This window comes from Haemaphysalis longicornis, unplaced genomic scaffold (assembly GCF_048455015.1).
Source record: "Haemaphysalis longicornis isolate Haplotype H1 unplaced genomic scaffold, Haemaphysalis longicornis Haplotype H1 scaffold_3, whole genome shotgun sequence".
Lineage (NCBI taxonomy): Eukaryota > Metazoa > Arthropoda > Arachnida > Ixodida > Ixodidae > Haemaphysalis > Haemaphysalis longicornis.
Genome location: NW_027526335.1, coordinates 97,990,494 through 98,015,586, shown reverse-complemented (window position 1 = coordinate 98,015,586; position 25,093 = coordinate 97,990,494). Strand labels below are relative to the sequence as shown.

The following is a 25,093-nucleotide window of genomic DNA, read 5'->3' as shown; positions in this document are numbered from 1 at the left end:
ACAACCACGCTGAGGTAACGCGGAGCTCCTTTCGGGCCTGCCAGTCCGCCTTTCTCTTCGGAAGCCCACCTACGCTGCTCTCTGAGACCTGCAGACCCTTTTACAGCCCCGTGGCAGACAAGGAAAGGAACACTAAAGTCGGGAACAAAAAAACAAAAACAAAAAGAGGCAACGAAGAAAGGAGGTGACGCACGGGCAATGAAAAAAGACAGCTCTCCCATAAAAGCCGCAACCAACTACAAAGCACCAACCTCTTATGTTGATTGCGGGAGGCGTGCGTTAAGTCGCGGCCCCGGGTTTCTTTCCCCCTCTCCCACGTTGAATGATCCGTCCGATTCACTTGCACGGCGTCGAGCCGGGGTTTCCTCTCAGCCCCTCACCGCGCATCTGGGGCTTGCTCTCTCCCGAAACGCTGCGCGCCGACAGGAAGTTGCGTCACGAAGTCGTCACTTCCGCAGCGGCGGCGCTCGCGTCCGCGCTCGCGCGCGCGCGCCGGCTTGCGCGTTGGAAAACGCCTCCACCGGCGCGCCCCCCAGTTGCGCGCGAACCTCTATAGCGTACGATACCTACGTTCGCTGTGCGGCGCGTTCAACAACTCGCTTCACGCGTCCGCCGCTGTGCTGACACCGTGCCGTGCGTGTTTGTGTGTTCTTTCGAACTCGTACGGAAGCAGTGCTTTTCCGCGATGACGATGTGTTGCGCAGGACCTCCGCATTGTGCTGATTCGACCTGACTTCTGACGCTCTTTTAAAATAGCGGCATCCGAACCGCAAAGTTTTCAGAACCGGCGCTTCGTCGGTTCGTAGGGATTGGTTTCGCTTTCACGCGCGTTGTTTGACAGATCGCGTGTTCGCGCCCTTGGATTTTACGAGACGCGATATTACTGGTGGTGCTTACTGGAACTCCAATCGCCGTTCACCAGCGGGACGAACTTGAACTCCTCGGACACTGTCAGCTTTGACAGCGAGCGCCGCTTCCAGCCACTACGTCCAAAGCTTTTCATTCTAGGTGAGTGCTTTCTCCTACGTCGCCGCTTGTTCAGAACGTCGTTAACGCGAGCAAATAACATCAGTATAGACTACCTGGCAGTCGTGGCAGCGAAGCGTCAATTTCGTAAGGGGGGCATTTTGCTCACGTAAGCATCTGATCGCGTAATGATGCCCCATCGGAGCGAGAGAGGTCGGCTCTGACGGGAGCTGGCGACGATGCATAATTACGAAACCCGAACCGCGCGACTGCGCTCATACGGGTCTTGTTTTAGCACTTAATTGGACAGGAGTGGTGCAAGCCATTAGCGGCGCCGTAATTAACAAAGTGCTCGCCAACGGAGCATGTACCAACGCGGGGGCCTTTTCGTAGATGCACACAGCTGCGGCCGGGACGCGCTGTACGTGCAAGAAAATTTATGCGCCTAAAATTTAGGTCATCAAGCTTAATTTGGGAGGGAGCACATCACATTCGCACTGCGCGCATATTTTCTACAAGTACAGCGTTCTATAGTGGCAACCAAGCTTTTAGTTCTATACAGGAGTTCTTTATCACCAATCAGTCGTGCCCTAGAGTTTAGTTTAAATTATTTTTATGAGTGGCTTGTGTTCGTCTCCGCTACCCTAAAGGCAGTCGGTAATATCGTGTAAGGGATCTCTCTAAGCGGTGTTGACCGTTGTAGTTCATCGTGAGACCGGCACGACACAGACACAATTCAGTTTTAGCAGAGATACGGAAAATAATAAAAAAGTTGTTAAAAGGTTCTACGAGTTTGGAGAAAGGGTAACAGACAGCGGACGTGTATATTCAGTTCGGATTATAGAAAAACTCCGCCGAACAAGTCGGCGGTCTCCACGAAAGTGTCGTCGTTAAAGAGCCGCCAGGGCCGGACGTCAAGGGCCCTCTGATCCCCTTTTTCTTCTTCATCTTCTTTGGTCTCATAACGACGCCACGTGCTGCGCCTTTCTCCAGCTGTCAGGGAGCGCTGTAAAAGTCTGCGACAACCTGTTTACCTCCGAGTGCTGCTCTCGGGCCCTTTTACGGAGCACGGTCGTGGATTCGCGCTTCCGGCTGCCAGCGGTTGCGTGTGCGTTTACAAAAGCCCCGCCGCGGTGTCGGACTATAGTGCCAGGATGCCCTTCTCGCGCCGCCGCCGCCGCTGTTGTTATAGCTTTATTACACCTTGCGAAGAGCGAGCGCCGGTCGTTTTTTTATTACTATTATGGTTACTCCAGCGTTATCTTTGCTCTTTTTCTCATGCGTGAGCTTGTCGCCGGTAGGTTATTGCTTGGGGCGGAATGCACGCTGAGGTCGCTTCTTTTTCTGAATCGGTGACTGTTTCCTCCTCCCACGAGTTCATCCGTGTTGTAACTGAACCTAGAGCTTTAGCGCCTATGTTTAAAAAGGTAATGTTTGCCGCCTCCAGTGGCTTCTAGGCTTTGGTGGAACGATGCTTGCATGTGCTTTTTAAAGCGGAACTCTCACCAGTAACGGACGGCGTCGGTCGTCGCGCAATACGCACTGCGGCAAAGGCAACTTTACGCAATGAGTGTCATAAAACGATGACGATGGTAAGAGGTGGCACATCAAGAGCCTCACACACACACACACACAAACTATTCCCGCTGTCAGAATCGAATTTTGGACCCTCGAATTATTGAGCCAATGCCTATCCGATCGCGCCATTCCGACATGGTCGAAACAGTGTCGATTTGGACTTTGACTCAGATTGCACGGGAGAAAGCTTTGCGTTTTAACCGCATTTTTTTAACAAATAATTTTTTTATCAGTCTACAAGTATGAGCCACCAAGAAGCACAGGGTGACAGGATGACCTCTCTATATCACACACACACGCGCACATTATATATATATATATATATATATATATATATATATATATATATATATATATGTATATATATATATATATATATATATATATATATATATATATATATATATATATATATATATATATATATATATATATATATATATATATATATATATATATATACATAGATATATATATATACATAGATATATATACACATAGATATGTATATAAGAGCATAAGTTATTTCTATAAGATGATACGTGAAAAATGATGCGCCAACTTCCTTTCCCCGACTGAGACACTTGAGAGTGCGAGATATATCGGGACGGCATTACGTAGGTGAACGGAGGCCTCAGCGCACATGTATTTGGCCTTCTGCGTACAGATCGTATCGCATTATTGAGAGAGAGAGAGAGACAGATGTATGTAATGTTAACTATAGTGCGCCGTTGTTCCTATGTCATTGAATAAAATTAGTCCAACTATTAATACCTGCACGTAACAAGGGCATCACTATCGTTAGGGCGACCCTCAACCAAGCCTTGCGAGTAGCAACATATACTCTTTTTCACCGTGAGGTGTCACGCTCTTTCGAGGCGGGAGTAATGACGGGGTTGAGAAAGGCCGCGGACATTCAAATGCAATGGCTGCGCTCACTGCGGTCATGCTTGCGACTATAGGAGCGATATTTAGAAATGCTTCGCATTTAAAATGTCTTCTCTGCTCTTTAACGACGAGTACCGTAAACAAGGAATACGTTGTATGGCGGACGCGCCGTCTTGTTGAAACGACACTGGCGCGATACCTTCTGGCATGAAATGGGCAACTGGAGGAACTCTTTTTTCGTGGAGTGTAAGATTCTGTTTCAAAACTGGCCTTTCGGTATTTTGTTCTATTTTGGTAGGGACCCGCGGACTTTCTACATCGACTGTACGCAGCGCACGGGAGACAAACGACTGTCGGCTAACGGAATCACACACAGGAAAAAAAAAAAAAACGGAAGCCATCATGAATTATAGCAATTTTGAGACAATTCTTGAATAGCATGCGAAGCTACTTCAGAGTCACGGATTTAGCCATTATTTTCTTTAAAACACCCTGGCTTTGAGAGGCAGCTGTTTTTGCTTTCAACTGTGCGGTTTTCTTTCAGGCGCTCCACAAATCCCTCTTCTGCATCAGTTAACATGTTCAAACTTCAAAGAAGTGGTAAAGCCGAAATACGTCCTTTCTACTCATTTCTACGTGCAGCCAGAGTCCTAGAAGGACTCTGGTGCAGCTAGCGACTCGAGCACCCCAAGCGGTACATTTGGTGTGGCGCACTCTTTCACGACTACGCGCCCGGCTGCGGCGCATACCATCCTGTCACGAAGGTGCGAAGGCAGATTCCAGAGACGACGGTTGGTAAGCGGCCTCCCTGAGGCTCACGCAGTGAGGATGATCTGGCTTTGTACGTGACTTGAAGCCCCCGTACAATTACGTACGCTTCGAGGCAGCTCAGAAGCAGCGTAGGCCGGTTGTCCGCTCTCCACGCTGCGTGATGCTCTTGCAAGGGGAAGTCCGGTTGCTCCTCTGGCACGCTTCTTGCCCGGGTCGAAATTATAGCAGCAAAGAGGGGGCGGACGGAACTTCCCGCTGTAGGGGCAGCTAGGTGCTCTTAAGGGGTACTACGAGCCCTGAACTGCAACTTGTTCGGCACAGGAAGGCTGTCGAGAATCGTCGTTTTGTAGGAAGTGGCAATACAGTTACGTCAGCGAGAGTTGTTCTTTTTGCACGTTTATGATACTCACTCACTCACTCACTCACTCACTCACTCACTCACTCACTCACTCACTCACTCACTCACTCACTCACTCACTCACTCACTCACTCACTCACTCACTCACTCACTCACTCACTCACTCACTCACTCACTCACTCACCTGTGGCAGTGTTCCTGTGAGGGCAATGCCATTTCTGGCGATATTCGGCAAAATAAAATTAGTATTAGGGGGAGTGAATATTGGAATAAAAAAGGAGCTAATTGCGGTGTTCGTTTAACAGACAGAAGTCATCTTACTTGAAAGCTTATTAAGCTGAAAGCGTGCTCTGGACCGTGGTACGCGTCCTCTGTGGTCTCCCCTTAGGGAATACACCGATGGTGACATGCCTAAAGTAGTTCACTGATGTCATGGCTGCCTCTAGTGGGCAAGTGTTAACATATTGTGTGCAGTGGCGCAATGCATCTTTTGTATCCCCTTGGCTAATAGCTGGTCAATATTGAACCCTAGGAGGGGGGAGGGGGGAGCATCCCGCGTAGACTATATGCTCCTAAGGATTCCCTCAATGACTATTGTTTCGGACAGTGCACATTTATCATTTCTTTTCAAATGCGCACAGTCTTGCCGCTGTTCAACAAACCGAGTTTTCTCTTTCACGAGAGACCGCAGTGTTTTCTTAGCTTAACTTTTCTTTAGATCTGTTTCACCAAGCATCCGGACGCTTCCCCAGTCCCGGCACTTGGCCGCCGCGTCACCAACCCCTCGGCGCGTCAGAACACCGAATGAGAAGCGAAAAGCAATCTCCGCCTTTTCCCACGCTGCGCGTCAACGAAGAGAACTGCGAAAACAAAACAAAAGATAAAGCTGCTTCCAAGAGAGGCCAGCGTAGAAATAACGAGCTAACCGGGGAAAAGAAAGCGTATTGCACCGTGGCTGCAAGCCAACGAGCAAGTCCCTGCGTTGCTGTTGCCACCACCAGCGCACACGGCCACTAATTTGAGGCGCGCGACGGTATAGAACGTCATTGTACCGAGGGGCGACCTCCGGAAATCCGCTCTACCGTGATTGAGAACAAGTCCCTCCTCTCTTTCTGGTTACCATGAATCTTTCCCTCCGCCTCTCTCTCTCTCTCTCTCTCTCTCTCTCTCTACATGTGCCCACCGCGCGTAACGGTGGTGTTGGTAACGCCCATTCTCTCTCTCTCTCTCTCTCTCTCTCTCTCTCTCTCTCTCTCTCTCTCTCTCTCTCTCTCTCTCTCTCTCTCTCTCACGCACACACATGGCCGCACAAACAAGCCCGGTCGGCCTCGAGTGAAACGTTCGGGAAGGGACGAGTTAATGAGTCGTCTTTCTACGCCGCGTGGAAACGGGAGGCTGTATACAACGGGCGATAAGTCCTCGCTACCCGCGGCCTCGTTATCTGCGCTCGTTACGGGGACCGTAATATGATTGGTGCGGCGCGCCGCCCGGTTGACGAGTCGCGTCCGCCGCCCGCCCCCTTTCGAAAAACAGCCAGCTGCTCGTCTCGTCAAACGAACTCGGCGAAAACGAAGCAGCCCAAGAGGAAAATGGAAAAGGAAAACAGACGGCATCAGGGAAAAGTCACGCCGCTGCCGCCGGTCGATGGGTGGTGCCATAGGTCATGACAGGGAACGGTTTCTTTTGCCTGCTACGCATCTGTCTCTTGTTTTTCCCCGTGTTTCTTTTATCCGTCAGTTTTTTTTTTTTTTTTTTTTCGTGGCAGTTCCTTGACGCCGCGACGAAAGCTGGGCGCGCGCGCGCGCGCGCGTAGGGATGCGATCTGAGTGAAATGCGAGAAGAGGCAGCGACAGCAGCAGCATCCGAGTTCGGTTCTCGTCGAGCTAGACTAATGAAGGAGTTCGATTGAGGAGGAGAATGTCTCGTAGACGACGCCGACGAGACGGGGACGACGGAGCAGCCAGCGGAGGAGCCCAATTAGGCGGGGACGAACTGATGAATGAGGAGACGAGCGACGACGCAGCCGAGTTCTCTCCCGAGTAGAAGTTTCCCGCGGTGGGGGAGAAGGAGAAGAGAAAAAGAGGAGGCGCATACCGACAGAAGCGTCGGGAAAAAAATAAGCGCCAACCGCAGCAAAAGAAAGCGGATGCGTTGCGGGCGCTCGTCGCTAAAAGGAGGAGGATACTGGTGGTGGTGCCGAAGAAAAATAGAGAGGTGAAGCCGAGGCTGCGGCCCACTAAACGGCGTGACGAGCGAACTCTCGAGAAGAGTGGGGAGAAAGAACAGCTCGCTACGTTCGTCGTCTGCTTTACGTTCGCTGTGTATTTAGTTTGCGTCGGCCTTTGTCCGTTTTTTTTTTTTGTTACTCGCCTGGGTAGCACCTTTGAAATTAGCCTGGCTTTCTTGCGTAACGCGGTGTGCAGTTTTTAACTTCTGTTCTATTAGAGGCGTTTAACGTAATTGCCTTTTTTTGTTCGTTTGGCTACTCTCTCTACCTAATTGGACCACTTTTTGTTGTTTTTTTTTGTGCTAAAGCTGGAGGCATACGAAGACTACAGCTAAGAATGCATGTATGTATATTACAACGTCAAGCAACGACTACCGATATACGCTTCGTAGAGCGTAAAAAATGATGCTTAACTTTCTTAAGCGAAATAGCGATTCTTATTGAGCCCCTAACGGAAATGAAATCCTTGGCATTTCGAGGCATGTGGTTTCAGTTAACCTTATTTTCCAACATGAAATCTTGAAAGTTCAAAAGTGTAGTTTGGCGTTGCGTCGAGTGGTTCGTACTGTGTTAGCCTTGTAATTATGAATGTTAACTTAACGGGCCTTATTCAGCAGCGAGTATTTTCTGTCATGGACTGGACACCCAAATTCAGCGAATAAAAAAAAAACAGCGGAAAAGCCTGTTTAAGGAATCAATCACGTTAATATAAACCCATATATCTTTTTTTTTTTTTCTTGTGTAGGGGCAGCAGTTGAAGAGTTATTCATAGGTTCGGCTCCAGGTTTATTAAGGGTGGCAGACACCGACGTTTTTAAATTTGCATTCGGCCTGCACAAGCCAAAGCATTTCAGGGTGAGCCGGTGGGACGAACGGGCGGCATGAAATGTACGGACTACGGTGACTAACTCTCACGGTACTCAACAGCTGTGCGCCAGTCGTCGACATACACAGGCTGTCGCTTCGAATGAATTATAATTGCTGTGCCTGGCACCCAAAAAAGACTCTTTTCTAGCAATATTTCAAATACAAAAGCCCGACATTTCGACCGCCTGTTGCCCACGGCTCCTAGCACAGCGCCGCACAGAGTAGCACCCCGATTAGAAGCAGACTCGCTCAGTAACCCACCGCTGGCAAGGGCGGCGACGTCTGCTCCCGCAAAACTGAAGTCCAGAAATCGCGCGCAAACTAAATTACCTCGCTTTCCAACCGAAAGATAAGAGAGTAACGAAAGCTCGTCCCCGAGGCGAAGTCCGAATCGAAGCCGCCGCCGCCACTAAAGGGCAAACGTAAGCAATCCCCCTAATGGCTTCTGATTGAAGCGACAGGGCTTGGTGACCGGCCGGCGCAGCTCTTCCCATCTTATGTCATCCTCTCCTTCGGAAATCCTTCTTTCATCCTCCCCGCAGCTCCGGGGGGCGTCGTACACTCGTGTGCGCAGGGCGAGAGCAGTGCACAGCCATTAGGGCCATTGTTGTTGACCCAGCGAGGGCGGGTGCCGCGAGACGGGTGGTCGTCGTGCATTCAGCCTTTTCCGCGCCGACGACGTACAAAGTTTCGTTTTCCTCCATTTTTCTTTTTTTCTTTTTCTGCGACTTGTAAAATGCGAGCCCGCGGGCGGGCGTGATGCGTGCATACGCGCGCCCGTGCGTGCGCGCATCGTACTCGGGTCGGCGTGCATGCATGCGTAATGCTGATTGGAAGCAGAGATCCGGCGCCTGGCGGAGACGTGACACGAGCGAACGATACAAGCGCCGCCGCTTGAATGTAGTAAGGCTTTATAGCTAGGAAGCCGTCGTTGAGGATAGAAACGCCCTGTGATTCCACGTTGCGATGTCTCTGTCATTGCTATTACTATTTCTGATGGCCAAGGGGGTATACTGTTCTTAATTTGACGAGCAAGTCTCGCAGAAACTTCGTTTTTTTAAACCGTTGCCGTAGATGTAAGGCTTTCTCTCACGAAGGTGAGGCCTTAAGTGCTTAAGTGATACACCATCTCCTTTCCGTTTAAGCTGGCGGAATTTTTTTCCCGTCTTTTTTTCCTTCCTTTATAAGCCTACTGTAGGAAAATGAGCCATCTTGTGAATGCGTCGGGCGGTGGCAGGCTAGTGAATGGCGAAGATAGGACGGGAGTCATTTCGACGCCAGTGTTTGTCGGGCAGGGAGGGCCCTGTGTTTGCATATGCAGGGTACGAAAAACGGTAAAAAAAAAGGAAAGAGGGAGTGTGGACACGATGGTTCCTGTGTGGTCCAAGGGCGTCGTTCCACGCGCACCAACGCAAACGGTGGCGGCGGCGACAACCATCATCACGCACGGTGCAGGGGTGGGGCCCCCGGTCGGACCTCGGGTGTGTTTCCGTCGACGCACCGTGGGGCCCGAAATTCAAACAGGCGGGTCCGTCCACGCCGCAAGCAGTCGGTGGTCGTTACTCACTCCTCCCCGGTCGCTTTGCAATCTCAGTATGCTTAGCTGGCGCTTCGTTGAACGTTCGATATTCACGGAACGTTTCAAGCTGGAGATAGGTGTGAGTTATTATCTCGCCTCCGGCGTGTGAGGCACGTGGACGGGGAAACGCCCTCGCTATTCACCGTGGAATCGTCTCAGTGTGTTCTTTATACCTCTTTCAGTAAATATATACGCGCATAAGAAATACCTCATAACGCCAGATTGTTGACTCGATTGGTTGATAACACGCTGGAACTGTCGCTTACGAAGCACAGAGGACGGGTGTGGAGTCGACATGGCCGCACTTATGAATTATGAGCCCGTCCGTTCATAGTTTGCTCTGCCACGCCAAGCAGTTATGCAGATTGGGCTGTCAAAGCTCCACTGCACGCTGCGAGCGCGCTTCATCTTCAAGCACTGGTCATCGTTGGTAGTTGGTACGTTATACGTCTACGCTCTCGTGTTGCGGCTTCACGCCGGAGCTTATTATAGAGCACGGGCCTAGAGGCTCGATTGTGCGGCTGAGGCAACCATATGACTGTGTGCGCGCGATATACACTCGCGTAGAGATTGCTGTAATGCGCGGAAGTTCGCATACGCTAAACATAAGAACTCACGTGCTTGCTCGCATTCAATTCCCGGAGGTCTAAAAACTATGGCTCTACGCAAGCGTGTTTTCAGTATATGTCAAATCGATTTTTTTTTCTGCTTGCTTTGTTCTTGATGACGCCGCCAGGGGACTATAAACATCCGCAGTATACTCTGCAAGAGGGAACAATAAGCCATACCTTTACAGCCAAGTAGGGAGGGGGTGGGTGAGGGGCGGAACCAATTTTTTTAATTCAAAAATTCAACGAAGAGTAAAAATGAAGAGTTGCTGAATATTTGGAGGGATTGGTAACCGTGCGAAATATGATGACAGGTTATCCATGCATTCGTACATTCACGAACACTCGCACCTCCTCATCGGCTCGCGACATCAAGGGCCAACAGGGTCCTCGAATAGGGACTTCACCGACATCATGCATCTATGGTGTTAAAGCTTGTTTTCTCTCTCTCTCTCTCTCTCTCTCTCTCTCTCTCTCTCTCTCTCTCTCTCTCTCTCTCTCTCTCTCTCTCTCTCTCTCTCTCTCTCTCTCTCTCTCTCTCTCTCTCTATCTATCTATCTATCTGTCTGTCTCTCTCTCTCTCTCTCTCTCTCTCTCTCTCTCTCTCTCTCTCTCTCTCTCTCTCTCTCTCTCTCTCTCTCTCTCTCTGTCTCTCTCTGCAGTTAATGTAGATGTATCATGGTTGCAGTCCTCAAGAAGAGCGATTTTGTGTACCGCTACCGCTTATTCATCCGCCGTTGTCTTTTCATTAACGTGCGGGACGGGAAATACCCCCCGGGCCTACATGTCCTGATCTACACTCGACACAGTAGTGCAGGAAACAAAGTTACACGCGTTGGGTTCTCCGTATGGAGTCCACATTCAGTGCAGCCAGTCCAGGAGTTAAAACAAATAGTCCCACTGTCTCTTGTCATTCCCCTGCTCACGTTATAGTAAGGAAGGGTGGTGGTGATGATGTTGATCACGGAGATGCCGGGACAAAAATATGAGCGGACAAATTCTTTATTAGGAGTTAGGCAGACACGAGACTCTGTGATAACTCTGAAACGCCGTGTAACTTGTGGAAGTTCGAAAACCGAAAGAGAATGTTCAGTGGCCTCCGGGACGCACGTGAGATGTCGAGGCGTGTGGGAACGGCTCTTTGTATGGTAACCGACCGCAGAATCGACCGAAGTATAAGGCTGCCTCAGAACACTTCCCTTGTTTTCGAATTTGTGCGGAAACGAAAACGACGCAGTTGTGCCTTTTTTTACTCGGAAACTGTCGTTCTGGGTTCAGTTCGAAGTTTCCGGTTGCACACGCGCTGCGTAAATATATCTAACAACGATGTGCACTAGCGCACATGCTGGGTCCATAGAGCTTGCACATGTCGTGTAGTCGGAAACTCGTGAACCTGACTTGACGGCTCTGACAGAGCAGACGCGTTACACCACCACTCTCCGATGTGTTTCACAGGCCATCTGCGACTTGTTGATGACACACGGTGGGGATAACGCTGCCAGTAGCGGTGAGCGCAGTTGCGCTAGCAGGTGCGTCTGAATGCTGGGTCTAGGCGTGTGCAGTCGCTGTCTAAACGAATTTTAATGCACCTTACGCACTGTCGCCGCATTACTTACACGTGCCAGCCTCTCCGCCATTATCGTTTCTTACATTAGCAGAACTTGCTTGCAAGTCAAACAGCCTGCACTTAGGAAAAGACTGAACTTTTTTTTTTCTCGAGATGCTGGTATATTACGCGTCAACGTGGTGGTGCCTTGGGGCCAAAAATCCACAAATTGAGTCACTTCGTTAATACTAGGCCGGGTTCAGACTGTTGCCGCAACTGTAGTAATAGCTTTAAAGAATGACGTCATTTCACGTCTCAGACAACCGAACCGCGTGACTTGCCGTTTTTTTTTTTTTTTACGTCCATAGATCACGATATGGCTTTTCGTCGGTAGTCTGAACATGGCCTTAGGTTGAGTGTTGGCCTATACTTACGAACTCACACTTTCTGTGCGTGGACATGTTTGCCGTGCGTACAAATTTACCCGAAATTTTCAGTCGCTGGCAATATTTTTGTTATTCATTTTCTAACCGACCGTCAATGCTACCTGACCGCTAAAAAAAGACTAAGCAATGTCAGGAGAGTTGGCTGTCCGGAACGCCATTTTACCTTTATACCAACCGGGCGGATGCGAAAAAGGATTTAAAAAAGTTCCGAAAAGCCAGTGCGAGCATGACACTTTTTTTTTTTTTTTTTCAGATCAGTTCACGAATGTGATACGCAAACCACCCGCCGCTTCGCCGTATATACACTGTAGCACTAGGAAGCGCCGCCGAGCAGCAAACCGCGATCACAGCCGACGGACGCCAAGGCCATAGATCTCTTCCTCGTACGGCTGTTCCTGTCGTTAAAATACTTCCGCACACATATTTTATCGTGCTTCTCTACTCCTCTCGATCATTTTCATCTGCGCGACGGTGTTACAGTACTGCGGTTGATGCCGTGACTTTTTATACTCGCCTGTTTGCTCCCTCGGTGGTGACGGCGTCACCCTTTGGTAAACTGGCGCCGACGAAGACGCGGTCTGTTGCTGGGAACAAGCGAAAGTAGAAGCGGGGAAGAACGGAGTTCGGTGATCGTCGGTCGCGCAAAAAGGAGGATGTGCAGGAGAAGGGACGGTCTCGCCAAGTGATGGTTCCCATCAGGCAAAGTGTGTCCCGCTTTCCCTAACGTGCAACGGGAGAAGCCGTCTTGCCTTGGCCTCCCGGTGGGGATACTGACGAAAAAGGTGGCCAAACGGGAGGCATTTATTTGCTCGCCTGGGCCCCGCTCTCATCCTCTCACTCCCCGCCTCCTTCGTCTCCTCGAGGCCGGTCGATCTCCGAGCAACAACGGTGGTTCTGTCCGGCTCGGGAGGCTTTCAGGGAAATGGAGGCGACCGCACATGTGCACACGCTTGCGCGCGCGCGCGCCCTGCGCACTCTAGCATAACCACGGAGGGACAAGGTTGGCCTTTATGCTGTCGCTTCACTTATTTCTGTGACGTCAGCCGAAACGTTATTTCGAATTTGGCGCGCTGACGTTCTGTGTTACGTCGATCATGCGCTGGCTTGCGACATTTCTTTGGGTGAAGACTCGTGGGCACGCACGTAGGCTCTCTCGCTCTCTGGAGTACGTCTCTTCCTCCGCGACGGGGATACCTGGAGCGGTGACATTAGACAGGAGGAAAAAGAAGTAGAAATAAAAATCCTGCTGTACAGAGCGCGATGATAATAGATGAAGTGTTCGTGTTTGAGGAAGGTTTCGCTGTTTGACGATGCCTATCGCCGCCGTTAGCGGCTTCAACTCTCTCTGTGAATGTGGCGGCGAATGTCGCCTCACGTGGAGTATTGGTTTACTGGATAACCGGGCTAAGGATCTCTTTATCCAACACAGTGATCTCACTGACACCTTGCGTCAATCGAACTTTGAATCGACAGAGGCGTTGTCATCGTCCACGTTGTTTTTAACGGCAATTTCCCAGTCCCTGTTCAGAAAGGCCACAGTAGTTATCTATGCTCTTACCCGCGCGGTGGCTCAGCGGCTAAGCTTGGCGTTGTGCTGCTGAGTACGAGGACGCGGGTTCGATTTCCGACCGCGGCGGCCGCTTTTCTGATGGAGGCGAAAAGCAAAAACGCCCGTGTGTACGAGATTGCGTACCGCGTTAAAGATCCCCAGTAGGTCGAAATTAGCTTGGAGCCCTCCACTACGGCGGGCCTCATCACCTGCGTCACGTCGGCGCGTTAAACCCTACAATCAATCAATCTATGCTCTACCCCATTTTTACTATCTGTCTCTGCCTCTATGTCCGTCTACATCAAGGAGGTAGTTTTATACAACCTCCTTGGTCTACATACATATAAGACTGGACAAAAATGTCTGATGAGCACCTGTAACCTATGGAGCAGACGACCCTCTCTTTCCTTATATTTCTCAGCCGTGCTTAAGGCCCTGCAGTGTGCTGTCTCGTTGCGTGGGAATGTATTTAGTAGGCTTAAGGCTTTGAGCGCTCCGAGCAAGTGTGTTCAGGTAAAAGTTGAAGTTCTTTTAGAGTCTTTTTTGAAAATTTACGCGCGCGAAAAAAAAAAAAAGGAATAAGAGAGTTTAGAGCACCGAGCAGCCCGAGACAGTCGACGCTCTAGCGGTGTCAGCGTTAACTCATCCAAACGTTGACCGTGACTTTGATCTCCGCTGCAAAGGCCAAAAAAGGAGGGACTCTGAAAGCCACTTTTCGTGTACCCTGGAAAGCCATTTCTTGTACACGCGTCAGCCGCTCTCAGGGCGCTCACATTCCAAATGTGTATACCGCCTCCTCTCGTCGCGTCGCCCTCTCCGGTTGCGCTAATTACCGTCCGGATTCCCAGCTTCTTCCGCCCTTCGTTGTGGGAGGCTCGCGGCGTTGTTTGCTTCTCTCTCGCGCGCGCTTCTTTCTTCGTGGGAAACGGTTGTTAGCAGCAGCTGAAGCGGATCTTCGTTAAGCGAAACCAAAAGCAGCCGCCGACCGACTAACGAGCGACAGCTGGCGTCTTTCAGTCGGCGGCGGCCGCGACGTCGGCGTCGTCCCGTGTGGCACTAATCGAAACCCCGCCGAAAGAGAAGGAAAAAGCGAGGAGAACGAGAAAAAAGAAAAACGAAGCGAAGGCGGGGGTGCTTTGGAAAACTGAAAAGGAAGCCCATTTCCGTCGTCACCTTTGGGCTTCTGGACTCTGATTTAGATACGAGAAAGAAAACTGCGCTCATGCACTCCGTACAGATGGTTAACCGGCGAAGCTGTAACGCGCGCACGCACCGCCCGTGCCGGCGACGCCCCTGCCGGACCGTTGTCTGTTTAGCTGTGCTTTACGCAGTGGCTCGCTGCGCATGCGCTCTGCTGCCAGTGGGACTCTTTCTTGCTCTCTCCGATACGCAGTTCCAACTTACCAGTGTTGGTAGGTGCGAGAGGTAGCTACTTCATCTCTATCCCATCCAATCTCTGTCCCGTACTTCTAACTCCTCCACAGCTTCTTTTTTTTAGCGCATGCGCACAGAGTAGCGCTGGAGGAGTTTTTTGCGTACACAGGACCGCCTGATTTTCCTTTCGTCTACCCATATAAAGCTTCGCCTTCAAAGGGAAAGAGGGTGATGAAACAGCTTGGTGTCCACGGACGCACAATCGGGAAGGAACCGTAGTTGCACCTGTTCGCAGACGGAACTTAGCATTGATGCGCTGTTTGTACCGGTACCGCCTGTTTTCACGTAACTAAAAGCGCTCGTGGCAGGAGCTATGACAACCTGGTCAGAATCTAGTGAAGCAGACGGCTCTGCGCAAGTAGTTGTTTCTGTCGAAACACATGATAGATAAGAAGGCCTGCTCATGCCCTCGTCGCCCTCTACGCCGCATGACAGCCTTTGATAAAATATGGTGGGAAGCGAACATTTTAGCAACTTTCAAAGTCCGCCTTTAAAAAAAAGCAGCCAGTCGGCCACTAATGTGACTCCTGTATTTTTACCCTGTCGCTAAGTTTGATGCGACGATGCGAGCCTGTCATCTCCCCGCCGTATGGTCCTGCCCCGCACCCCGCTGGCTCCGCGCTGTCAACGCAGCCATCGGGCGACCAGTCGTCACGTGGAGCGCGGGAGCGTGCGAAACGACTTTCCCACGGCTCAGCGGCGATCGCTCAGTCATCGACTGTCCTGCTCCGACGCTCATCCTGCTCGTTCCGGCATTTTTTTGTTGTTTTCTGCGCGGAACACTCCGACGCTCGGACGTTTGTTTACTTATACGTGTTTTGGGGTGCGGAAGAGAGCGATGCCTGGTCCTAATACGGTGCAATGAGACAAGCGTGTTCAAGAAAAGTACCAAAACGAGACCTGTAGGTATTTTTATAAAGACAGAAAGTTAGCGATGATTTAGGCAAGCAATAGACCTTACAGTCTACAGTGACGATGGTTGGCTGATAGACTTGGCTTTGCATCCTGTTTTTATCTCCGTCCACAACTCATTCGCTGAAGTTTGCCGCAAGGCAAGGGCAGAAGCGCCAGTTTACGTATCGTAGGGATTGGGGACGTCGTTAGTGCGGTAGTATGTCAAAGCGCTCATCACCGTTGTCGTAGGTGAAATTCGAGAAACGTGGGCGTCAGCGCCCTGCCCGAGATGATAAAATAACGGTAAAAGCATCACTTATCAAGTACCAACTGCCGCTCCTGAGAAACAGAAGGCTTATATTATGTATATTAGTATCTTGGCTATCGAGAAAGGAAACATAGAGGCCTTTGTCCATTGCATCAGGCTTCTTCAGCCTTTGGTGAATACCGCTTGTACACTCACCGTGCGCTATTCACACCTCTCTTAAACAAAAACGCAAACATTTTTTTTTCGGGTGAGGAGCACTGGGGCATTTTCCTCATATATGGCCATTGGTCACTCTGGCGAGTTGCGGCTTTACGAGCTGTAAGCAGATGGGAGAGTGGTTTTCTCTTCCTCCGTGGGGGCGAGCGAAGACGTGATTGGTTGCGGATGCTTTTTTCTGACACATTGATTGCTGTCACCCAGGCCGTTACGTCTTTTTTTTTTCCTTTTACACACTAGGTATTCCAGCCACTTCCCCCCTTCCCCTCCAAAAAAATGGAAGCTTTTCTGAATACTCTGTTGCATGCAACTGCCGTGGGAACATTTGTCAATTCGATAAAGGACAGATTGCTGGATATTTATCGTTACCGCTATTATAGTTCAACGTGAGCCTGGATTGAACGTGCGTGTGCCAATATATATATGCGCAAGGTACTTCGTTCCGGGGTTCTATAATTTTTAATACGCCGAGTAAAAGAAAAAGGCGAATCACGGGACGTCCGGTATGGTGGATAAATTGAGCCTTTTATTAACATTTTGCAAACGTTCAGTGGAATTTTCATAACCGCGAGAATACCATGAGAGGAACGTTTTTTTTTTTTTTTAAACCTATTGCACCCTCAAAAGTTCCCGTGGGTCTGCTTCACTACATTGCATTGGAATGAATGTGTCATAACCTGCGAATTTGAAGAATACCGAGGCCAAGCACACGCCTTAACCAAAAAATGTACAGCGTGTGGACTGCACCAAAAGCACTAATTAGTAAATCCCGCCCTGCGTTCCCTTCAAATTTTAGTTTGAAGTCGAGGAACACATGTCTCGAAGCCGTTGAGTGTTGGGAGCTTTCGCCCGTAGATGTTCCCCACCCATTAAACGACCGCTAAAAGTTGTGTCGGCATTGGGAGCGGGGAACCTTCATTCTCCGGACACTGGCGTAATACCTGAACAGTCTCGACGTGAACATTTTTATTTAACCTTTGTTTTCTCTCTAACTCTTGCCTTCCGAATCTCTCACATTCATTTCACTGCATTGTAATCATCCCCATCTGGCGTAGCAAGCACGGCCGCTAGCAGAGCTGACCGCTCCATCCCATATGAAAGAGTTTTCTCTCTCTCTCTCTCTCTCTCTCTCTCTCTCTCTCTCTCTCTCTCTCTCTCTCTCTCTCTCTCTCTCTCTCTCTCTCTCTATCTCTATCTCTCTCTCTCTCTCTCTCTCTCTCTCTCTCGATATGTACATAACTTCAAGATATCTTGTCACCTCCCTTGGAGGTCTATGTTCTGAAGGAGAACAGTGTACGTACGCGAACATTGAACGCTCTCCCTGTCTGTATCCTTCTATATTCTCCCCCTTACCTCGTCCATGCAAAGAGATTGCCACGGAGGCATTACAACTGAATACGAGTATTTCCGCCCTGATTTTGGCAGGGAAAAATAATTTGTTTTTCAAGTGCCATATCGCGTTCGCATCACCAAAGTGCGGAAATGTTATCACCGCTGGAACAGATGGTGCTCACAGGACGACGCACCTGGAATTGTCGGTGGCGTTCCCAAAGCCTCCCGGTTCCGTTCTTTACGCCCTCTGCCGCCTCTCTGCAGTGCTCTCGCGACTGACTGAAGTGAGCGAAATGAGCATAAAAAGAGTCACAGACGCCATTACAGGCGTTCACCCTGAAGGTCGGGGTCTCGGACCACGCAACAACACGCATCAGGTTTCCTTCGCATGAAAGAAACATGAGGGGAACAGGTACACCCATCGCCAATCGGCCCACACTGCAGACGCACGCGGCGTCGGGCCGCGGCCTTTGAAGAATAAGAGCCATTCAGGGAAATGAGCCCCCTGGCACCGCGTCGCTTCCCTCGTCGTTTGGAATGTAAAGCAATACGCGTCCACGCTGGAGGCCACAGATGCTCTCCGCATGCTCCCTCTCCAGCATCCACAGCGTATTCCCTCCCCCCACAACAACAACAGCGGCGGCGGCGGCACAAGCTCGTGCACCGATAAATGCGCTTAGTGCCGCGTAGCCCGACCCAAGGCGCGGTGGGGTCTCTTTTCTCGGGCTCGCCGCGGCGGCGGCGGCGGCGGGAAGAGGAGTACTTATGACTTCGGCGTTGTGCGCTAGAGTGGCCGAATGCTTCGCCCGCGGCACCACTCCAAGCCCTGTCCGGAGTGCTCGTCGAGCCAAGCGGGGGGAGCCTCGCGGCGTCCAAATGGCGGACAAGCCAGCGTGCCTGTTGCTAATGGAGCTTCTTCTTGCTCGTGCCGTGGGGGCTGCCTGTTCCACTCGAGGTGTCTGTTTTACGACTGGCGACCGGCGCGGCGAGCAGAAAGAGGCGGTGCGGGAGGCCCGATGGGAAGGGATGAGGCCGCGGCGGCGGCGGCGGCGGGCCTTTTCGGGAGACCCTCGCTTCCACCGCCGCCTGGCACGCGTTCCCCGCTGCGGTTCAAGTGCCCGCTCGTTAGGCGAAACCTCGCGCCGTCTTCTCGTCGTCCTAGTCGTTCCCGGGGCGCCGCACTTAGCCTGAGTGAACATCCTGTTGCCTCCTCGCGATCTGGTCGGCCGCATGTACTCCCATGTTTTCCGCTTTTTTTTGTGTGTGTGTGTACTTGATCGCCGCGATTCGCCGCCAGTCGATGCATCGAGCTGGGAGTATTGTACTCCCACCTTCAGCACTCTCAGGGGGATTCTCTTTGGTTTACTCACTCGTTCGTTCACTCGGGGCGACAGTGGACGAAAAACGCATTAAATAGCAGCGTTTGAAACCTGCGCGCGTTTGTTATTGAGCGTTTCCAGTGTTGTTCTCGCGTTCGTAACAGCTGCTTTAGCGAGAGGGAAGGATCGTGGTACCTAGCTCGCACGCAATGAATTTTCATCAGCTAGGGCTTTCCAGTGTTTGTCCTTTCAACGTTGTCCGCAGCAGGCGAACACAGACGCTATCCGGTACCCGCACTCAACCAAAAATGAGGCACAAACAACATGATTACCCTCCGCGGTGGCTCAGTGGCTCAGGCGTTGCGCTGCTGAGCACGAGGTCGCGGGTTCGATTCCCGGCCGCGGCGGCCGCGTTTTTGATGGAGGCGAAAAGCAAAAACACCCGTGTGTACGAGATTTCGGCGCACGTTAAAGATCCCAGGTGGTCAAAATTAATCCGGAGCCCTCCACTACGGCGCGCCTCATCGCCTGTGTTGCGTCGGCGCGTTAAACCATATACAATCAAATCAATCAAACAACATGATCATGCAAACTAGGCCCAGGCAAAAGTTGGTTCACATAACACTTTGGCTAGGTAGCTCCAAAGCTGCTCAAAACCAGAGTATGGGTGGGAGGGGATGAAGTCTGGGGATTATTCAACTTAGTCTCCTAAGGTGTGCCACACCAGAAAAAGAATCCTAGCCATTCTACTGCAGCGAAGCCCTAGTTCGGTTTACTGTTTCTGGTGGTGTATTGTACCGGTGGTTGCTCAGGCCCCTTATTCCCGAAAACAGCATGTATTCTTTTAGGGGTGGGCGATTGGTCGATTAACCTTCCGATTAATCGATTAATCGATTAATGCTTTAGTCGCGATTAATTTTTTTAATTGGTGAATCGGTTGAAGTGTAGTCCGCCACGGGAGGAAAGCCTGCTATCTTGAACCCTGCGTGCGACTCCGCGTTTCCTTTTTTTTTTGTTTGCGTTTTTACGTCCCACGTACCAGCCTTCTCCTTTCCATTAGCGGCCGCCACCCTCAACTTCCGCGTTGCTTTTGTCCAGATCGTCGCCGTCAGTTTAAACGATCTATTGAAGTTGCGCCCACAGGCGAAGGGGGAACGCCGTGCTGTTCACGCCGCACAGCTCTGAGCAGAAAATGCTCTTTGGGGGCCCGTTTAACCGAAACAACATGCTTCAGCATCGCGGAACCTCCCCAGCGAAAGCGATCGGCGGCGGCTGTTTGAAGAATTTACACCCTCAAAGCCATTAAGTAGATTGTACAGGACCATTGTACGCTGGACAACGAACCCTGCGTCCCAAGATGTCTTCCCAAAAAGACCGCCCGCGACGATCACCGTCTCCGAGCGAGAAAGCTGTGAGATACGCTTGCCGACAACAGCCCTCGCTAGTGGGGGACTCACATGTGTCGAGAGTCGAGACGTTGCTATGCGCTGTGCATTGGCGCCTTGGAACTTTTTCACGTCACATGTTTTTGCGCCTCGTCAATTATCCATGGACCTCCAGGGAACAGAGCTGCCTTTGATGCCTTTCGCGCATGCGCTTTCCTGGTTGCGCTCAGCTGCTGGTGGCAGTCTCCATTTAGTGTTCGGCCAGTACCGACATCTACGGCTATACCAGCATCAAAGGCAAACTCGCAGGAAAATTTGGGTTTAAAGTAAATTGTAGAGGCGAAGTTTGCAATCCGAAGCGAGTTCTTTGCCTAAAGTGCAAAAGGGTCTTTACCTACTGTGGAAGCGTCAGCTCGCTTCAATACCACTTGCGAGCAAAGCACCCAGGGCAGCCACTGCAGCAGGAATCCTCGCAGAAAACGCAGACCACAATCAACGCCTACACCGCAAGGGCCCTTTCAACGACAAAGGAAGAAAACATCGCACAAGCCCTTGTTACCTGGATTGTGTCTTCTAGCCGTCCTCTGAGCATTGTTGAAGATGACGGATTAGCGAACGTTCTAAGGATTGCCTCAGGAAGAAATCCGACGTTCAAGCGGAACTTTCTACTGCCAGTTTCATCAGCTTAACGGACTTCTGTGGCTAACGATGCATACCTCGGTGTGACGGCTCATTGGACAGATGACGACTGGGTGCTCCGATCGGCAATACTTCGGGTGATACACGTTCCGGAGCGGCACACGGCGGATCAATTGGAAGCTGCCATAGACTGGGGAATAGATGCTAAAGTGGTAGCTGTGTGCACGGATAATGCCCGAAACATCTGTCTTGGGGTGGAGAATGCGAACTTTCAGAACTTGGAAGTGCGCAGCTCATACTTTGCAGCTCTGTGTACAGAAGGCGCTCAGTGTACTTGGCGTGGAACGTCTTCTTGCGGTTTGTCAACGCGTCGTGTGTCATTTTAAGCACAGCTCAAGTCACCAGGCAGTTCTTTCAATTGCAACTGACCTTGGTATGCCCAGAAAGAAACTTCAGCAAGACATCGCTACGCGCTGGAACAGCACACACAGTTTGATTGAGCTCAAGGAACCTTTACGCCGCGCCATGGAGGACGCGACTGGCAGCAAGACACTCACTCCGCACATCACAGGTGCCGAATGGGGCTTGTTGGAGCAGCTTCGGGATACGCTCAAACCGCTGCTTGATGGGACCGAACTCCTAGAAGACAAGTACGTAACGCGGTCCGTGCTCATCCCTGCCTTGAAGCTACTCAAGAATGGCATGACGATGAACGGCTGTGACCCCGCTTTTATCTGCCGCTTCAAGGCCATGCTGGTGTATTCCGTCGAATAAAGGCTCCTTGCGTGGCCGCATTACAGTGATTACGAGGTGGCCACATCTCTTGATCCGCGATTCAAGAGCCTCGCTTGCATCGACAGAGATCGCCACGAACATGTGTGGGAAAGGCGTTCTCAGCTGGCCGTTAAGTCGTCCGCCACGCCCACTGAAAATACTCCCAGCAAAAAGCACCATTTTGTGGCGGAAAATGAAAAGCAAACCACACCTTGCCAGGTGCCGTTATACCGCTCTATGGCAGAAGTAGCCGACGACGATCTGGATCCTTTGGAGTGGTGGAGGGTGCAGAGCTCACTCCTTTCGGAACTAGCACCGGTTGTAAAAATGCTGCTTTGTGTTCCGGTAACCTCAACGCCATGCGAGAGTGTGTTCAGCACAGCGGCGATGACTGTCAACAAGAAAAGAAACTCTCTGCTGCCTGAAAATGTTAACAAGCTTCTTTGCCTCCGCAACTGGATGAATTATCATTGATTGTCTAAAACGATTTGTACAAATTAGCATCGAGACCGTGAAAATAAAAACAACCATAAAGAAAAACTGATCATTTTTTTCTTTTAAGCCTTATTCATTTAATGAACACATCCGATTAATCGATTCATTAACCCAATAAAGGCAGCCGATTAATCGTATTAAAATTTTTGATCGATGCTCAGCCCTAATTTTTTTATAGTGTGCGTCTGCAGGACGCTGGGTCGGAAGACGGCGTTTCCGAACAGCATTTCCGCATTTCCGAATTTCCGAAAATTTCCGAACATTTCCGAATTTGCGAACATTCCGCATTTCCCGTGGCGTTCGCCGCCGCGCACAGGTGCACGGCCTGTCGGACTACGGGCGCTTCCTCTATTTGCAACGGCCGTTTCTGTCTTTATGCACTTTACTTGAGTGTTACGAGTAAACTACTTTGTTTACGGGTATAATTTTTTTTACCGAAACGTGCGTCTTCTGGTTTGAGCCTTGTGTGTCTCCGTGATTTGGAGCTGATTGTACCTAAGGAGCGTCTTCCCGATTGGTTGCAAAAGTGGGGTACGGAATGCGCTTTTTGGCTCGCGGTATATGCGGTTGAAGCGAAAATAAGCTGGCTTCACTGGCTTCACGAGGCCGGCCCGGTGAACTCACTCGAGATACGCTGCCGCCCGTCATCGCGGCCATACGCCGGGAAACCTTCACCGGTCAGCTATGTTCCATTAAGTAATTATGATTATATTTCCTCTATTTATTTAACTGAGTGAAACATGATGGTCTTGTGCCCTAAATGTTACTATTAATCAGTAAACAAGTTTAACGGCAGAATTCCTCTGGAACTCTCCTTTGCTTCAGCGGACGAAAATCGTCGCTACTCTGTCAACGTGGATGACCAACAAATTTTGTTAGCACACGACATAGAGAACACAGAATTTAGGAATGCATTTTCTGTGGTTGAACGTGGTTAAATCAAGTTTGTCTAGCGAGAGCTCAGTTTTCGCGCCGATAGTGTCCAGTGAACGCGCACACAATTGCCCCGCAAGAAAGAAACACGAACTCGGCTTGGCGCCGTGGGCGCGAACGCGCAGCGAACGTGGATACAGCTAGCGCTACCTTGCATCAATTTCTTCCATCCCTCTCTGTACCCCACCGCTTGGAACGAACGAGATATTAGGCACTTTCACTGCACAACCGCACGAGACGCTGCCTTGACCTTGGCTGAGCTTGAAGGTCAACTTGACGCTGCGAAGATAGAGCCGTTTTCTGGGTTTTGATTTCGAGTAATAAACTTCGCTTAAAAGTGGTTGTAGACGGGATTGAGGACCCGGGAGCGGGAGGATGTGCGTTTCTTGACTCTCGGGGAGCTAGAGGCCCCGCAGCAAATGTACATTCCAGTAATATGTGTAACGTAAGAACGACGGAAGCGAGACCGAGGCCATGGTTGCCCGAAGCGGGAATGGTACTTTAATGGCACGGCGAGTTTGCTCGTGATGATGATAATGACCGTTGCATGCCCAGCGGGAGATTTAACAATGCGCATTCCAGTTAGATATTCATAGGAACAATGTCCATTCCAGTCAGATATTGCCATTCCAGTCAGCAATATGCATTCCTGTCATGTATTCATAGCAAAAGTAACGCGCATTCCACTAAGATATTCATAAGAACATAAACACAGGAACATTCGTAGCCGTCACATGAACATGCAAGCAATAAATCCTTGACAAGTTTTCTTGTATTATTTGAATTTTCTTGCACAAAAACATACATTGGCACGAACCGGATGTTTCCATTCGGTTGTCATTATTGCAGTCTTAGCGCGGCCGCTGCACGTTCGCGTAGGAAGCGGCCATGCATTAGTGACGCGGAACCTTGGCATCCCAGCGTCGGATGTATGCATCTCAGAGAGCTAGCTTTATCAGCGCTTTGTGTTCTTTATATACGGCTGCGGCGATGTCTTCAGAAGGGAATGATTCATGGGTTCGGTCAGGAAGCACGAGTCCTTTACTCATTTCCCGCTTCCAAATGGAGACGAGCATGATGCATCACTTGCAGGGAAGACTTGTAAGGAGCGCCACGGGGTTTATTGACTTTGTATTACACAGTGACGGGCCTTCCAGGCAAGCGTTTGCGGAATCGAGATCAAGGACGCTTCTAAGTGATGACGCTCTCGCGGCCGCCGTCGATTGTGCTGAGATGGTTGTCTGGCCTCGGGAGGCTCGTCCGCTGGTTGGCATAAATGTTACGTGAAGAATGCGCTTCAGTGGGCGTCAGTAACAGAACTTGCGTCGCAGTACGATTATGTACAGTCTTGAGAAACATTTCACTGAACAGGGACACAGCTTTTGGGCGACAGTGAGAAAAATATAGGGAGTACAATGAACGTACACGCCCGCTGCAAATTTTAGTAAGCATGTTTCTCGTGACGTCTCACTGAACAAGTAAAAAAGCCGAGATGCAAGCAGCTGGCTAGCCGGTGGTTCACGTGGAGCGTTGATCCAATCTTCGTTTCGGCTTATCTCCCGCTTTAGTATGGGCCGTGTGGGTTTACCAGCGTGAGTATAGGCCCTGAGCGGAAGAGTTTCTTCGCCATGACGTTAGTTGCGATTGCATGAACGATGCGACTCACGCTGTGAAGGAAAAGCCCGCAGCAACATATCGCCAGTGTCAGTTTTTAACTTACTTTACGTTTGCGTAGAGCTTCTTGATTATGCGTCATAGAAGTTCTTATTTCGAGTGTTTTCCTTGCACTACATTGCGTTCCATTTTTATTTAACTTTTCTTTTCACTCTATTGCTGCTTTCCCGATCTCTCACATTCACTTCACTGCATTGTAATCATCCCCATCTGGCGTAGCAAGCACTGCCGCTAGCAGAGCTGACCTCTCCAGCCCACATTAAAGAGCTCTCTCTCTCTCTCTCTCTCTCTCTCTCTCTCTCTCTCTCTCTCTCTCTCTCTCTCTCTCTCTCTCTCTCTCTCTGTTT

General features: G+C 50.4%; 1 protein-coding gene across 1 annotated transcript in view; it reads left to right on the top strand.

Moving 5' to 3' along the window:
* The first annotated feature begins 526 nt into the window (after nt 1-526).
* Nucleotides 527-25,093, top strand: part of LOC144174917 (uncharacterized) — a 90,134-nt gene continuing 65,567 nt past the window's right edge. Inside the window, exon 1 of the mRNA XM_077703902.1 lies at nt 527-1,008. The gene's annotated coding sequence lies outside the window, so the exon portion shown is untranslated. The remainder of the gene's footprint in view (nt 1,009-25,093) is intronic.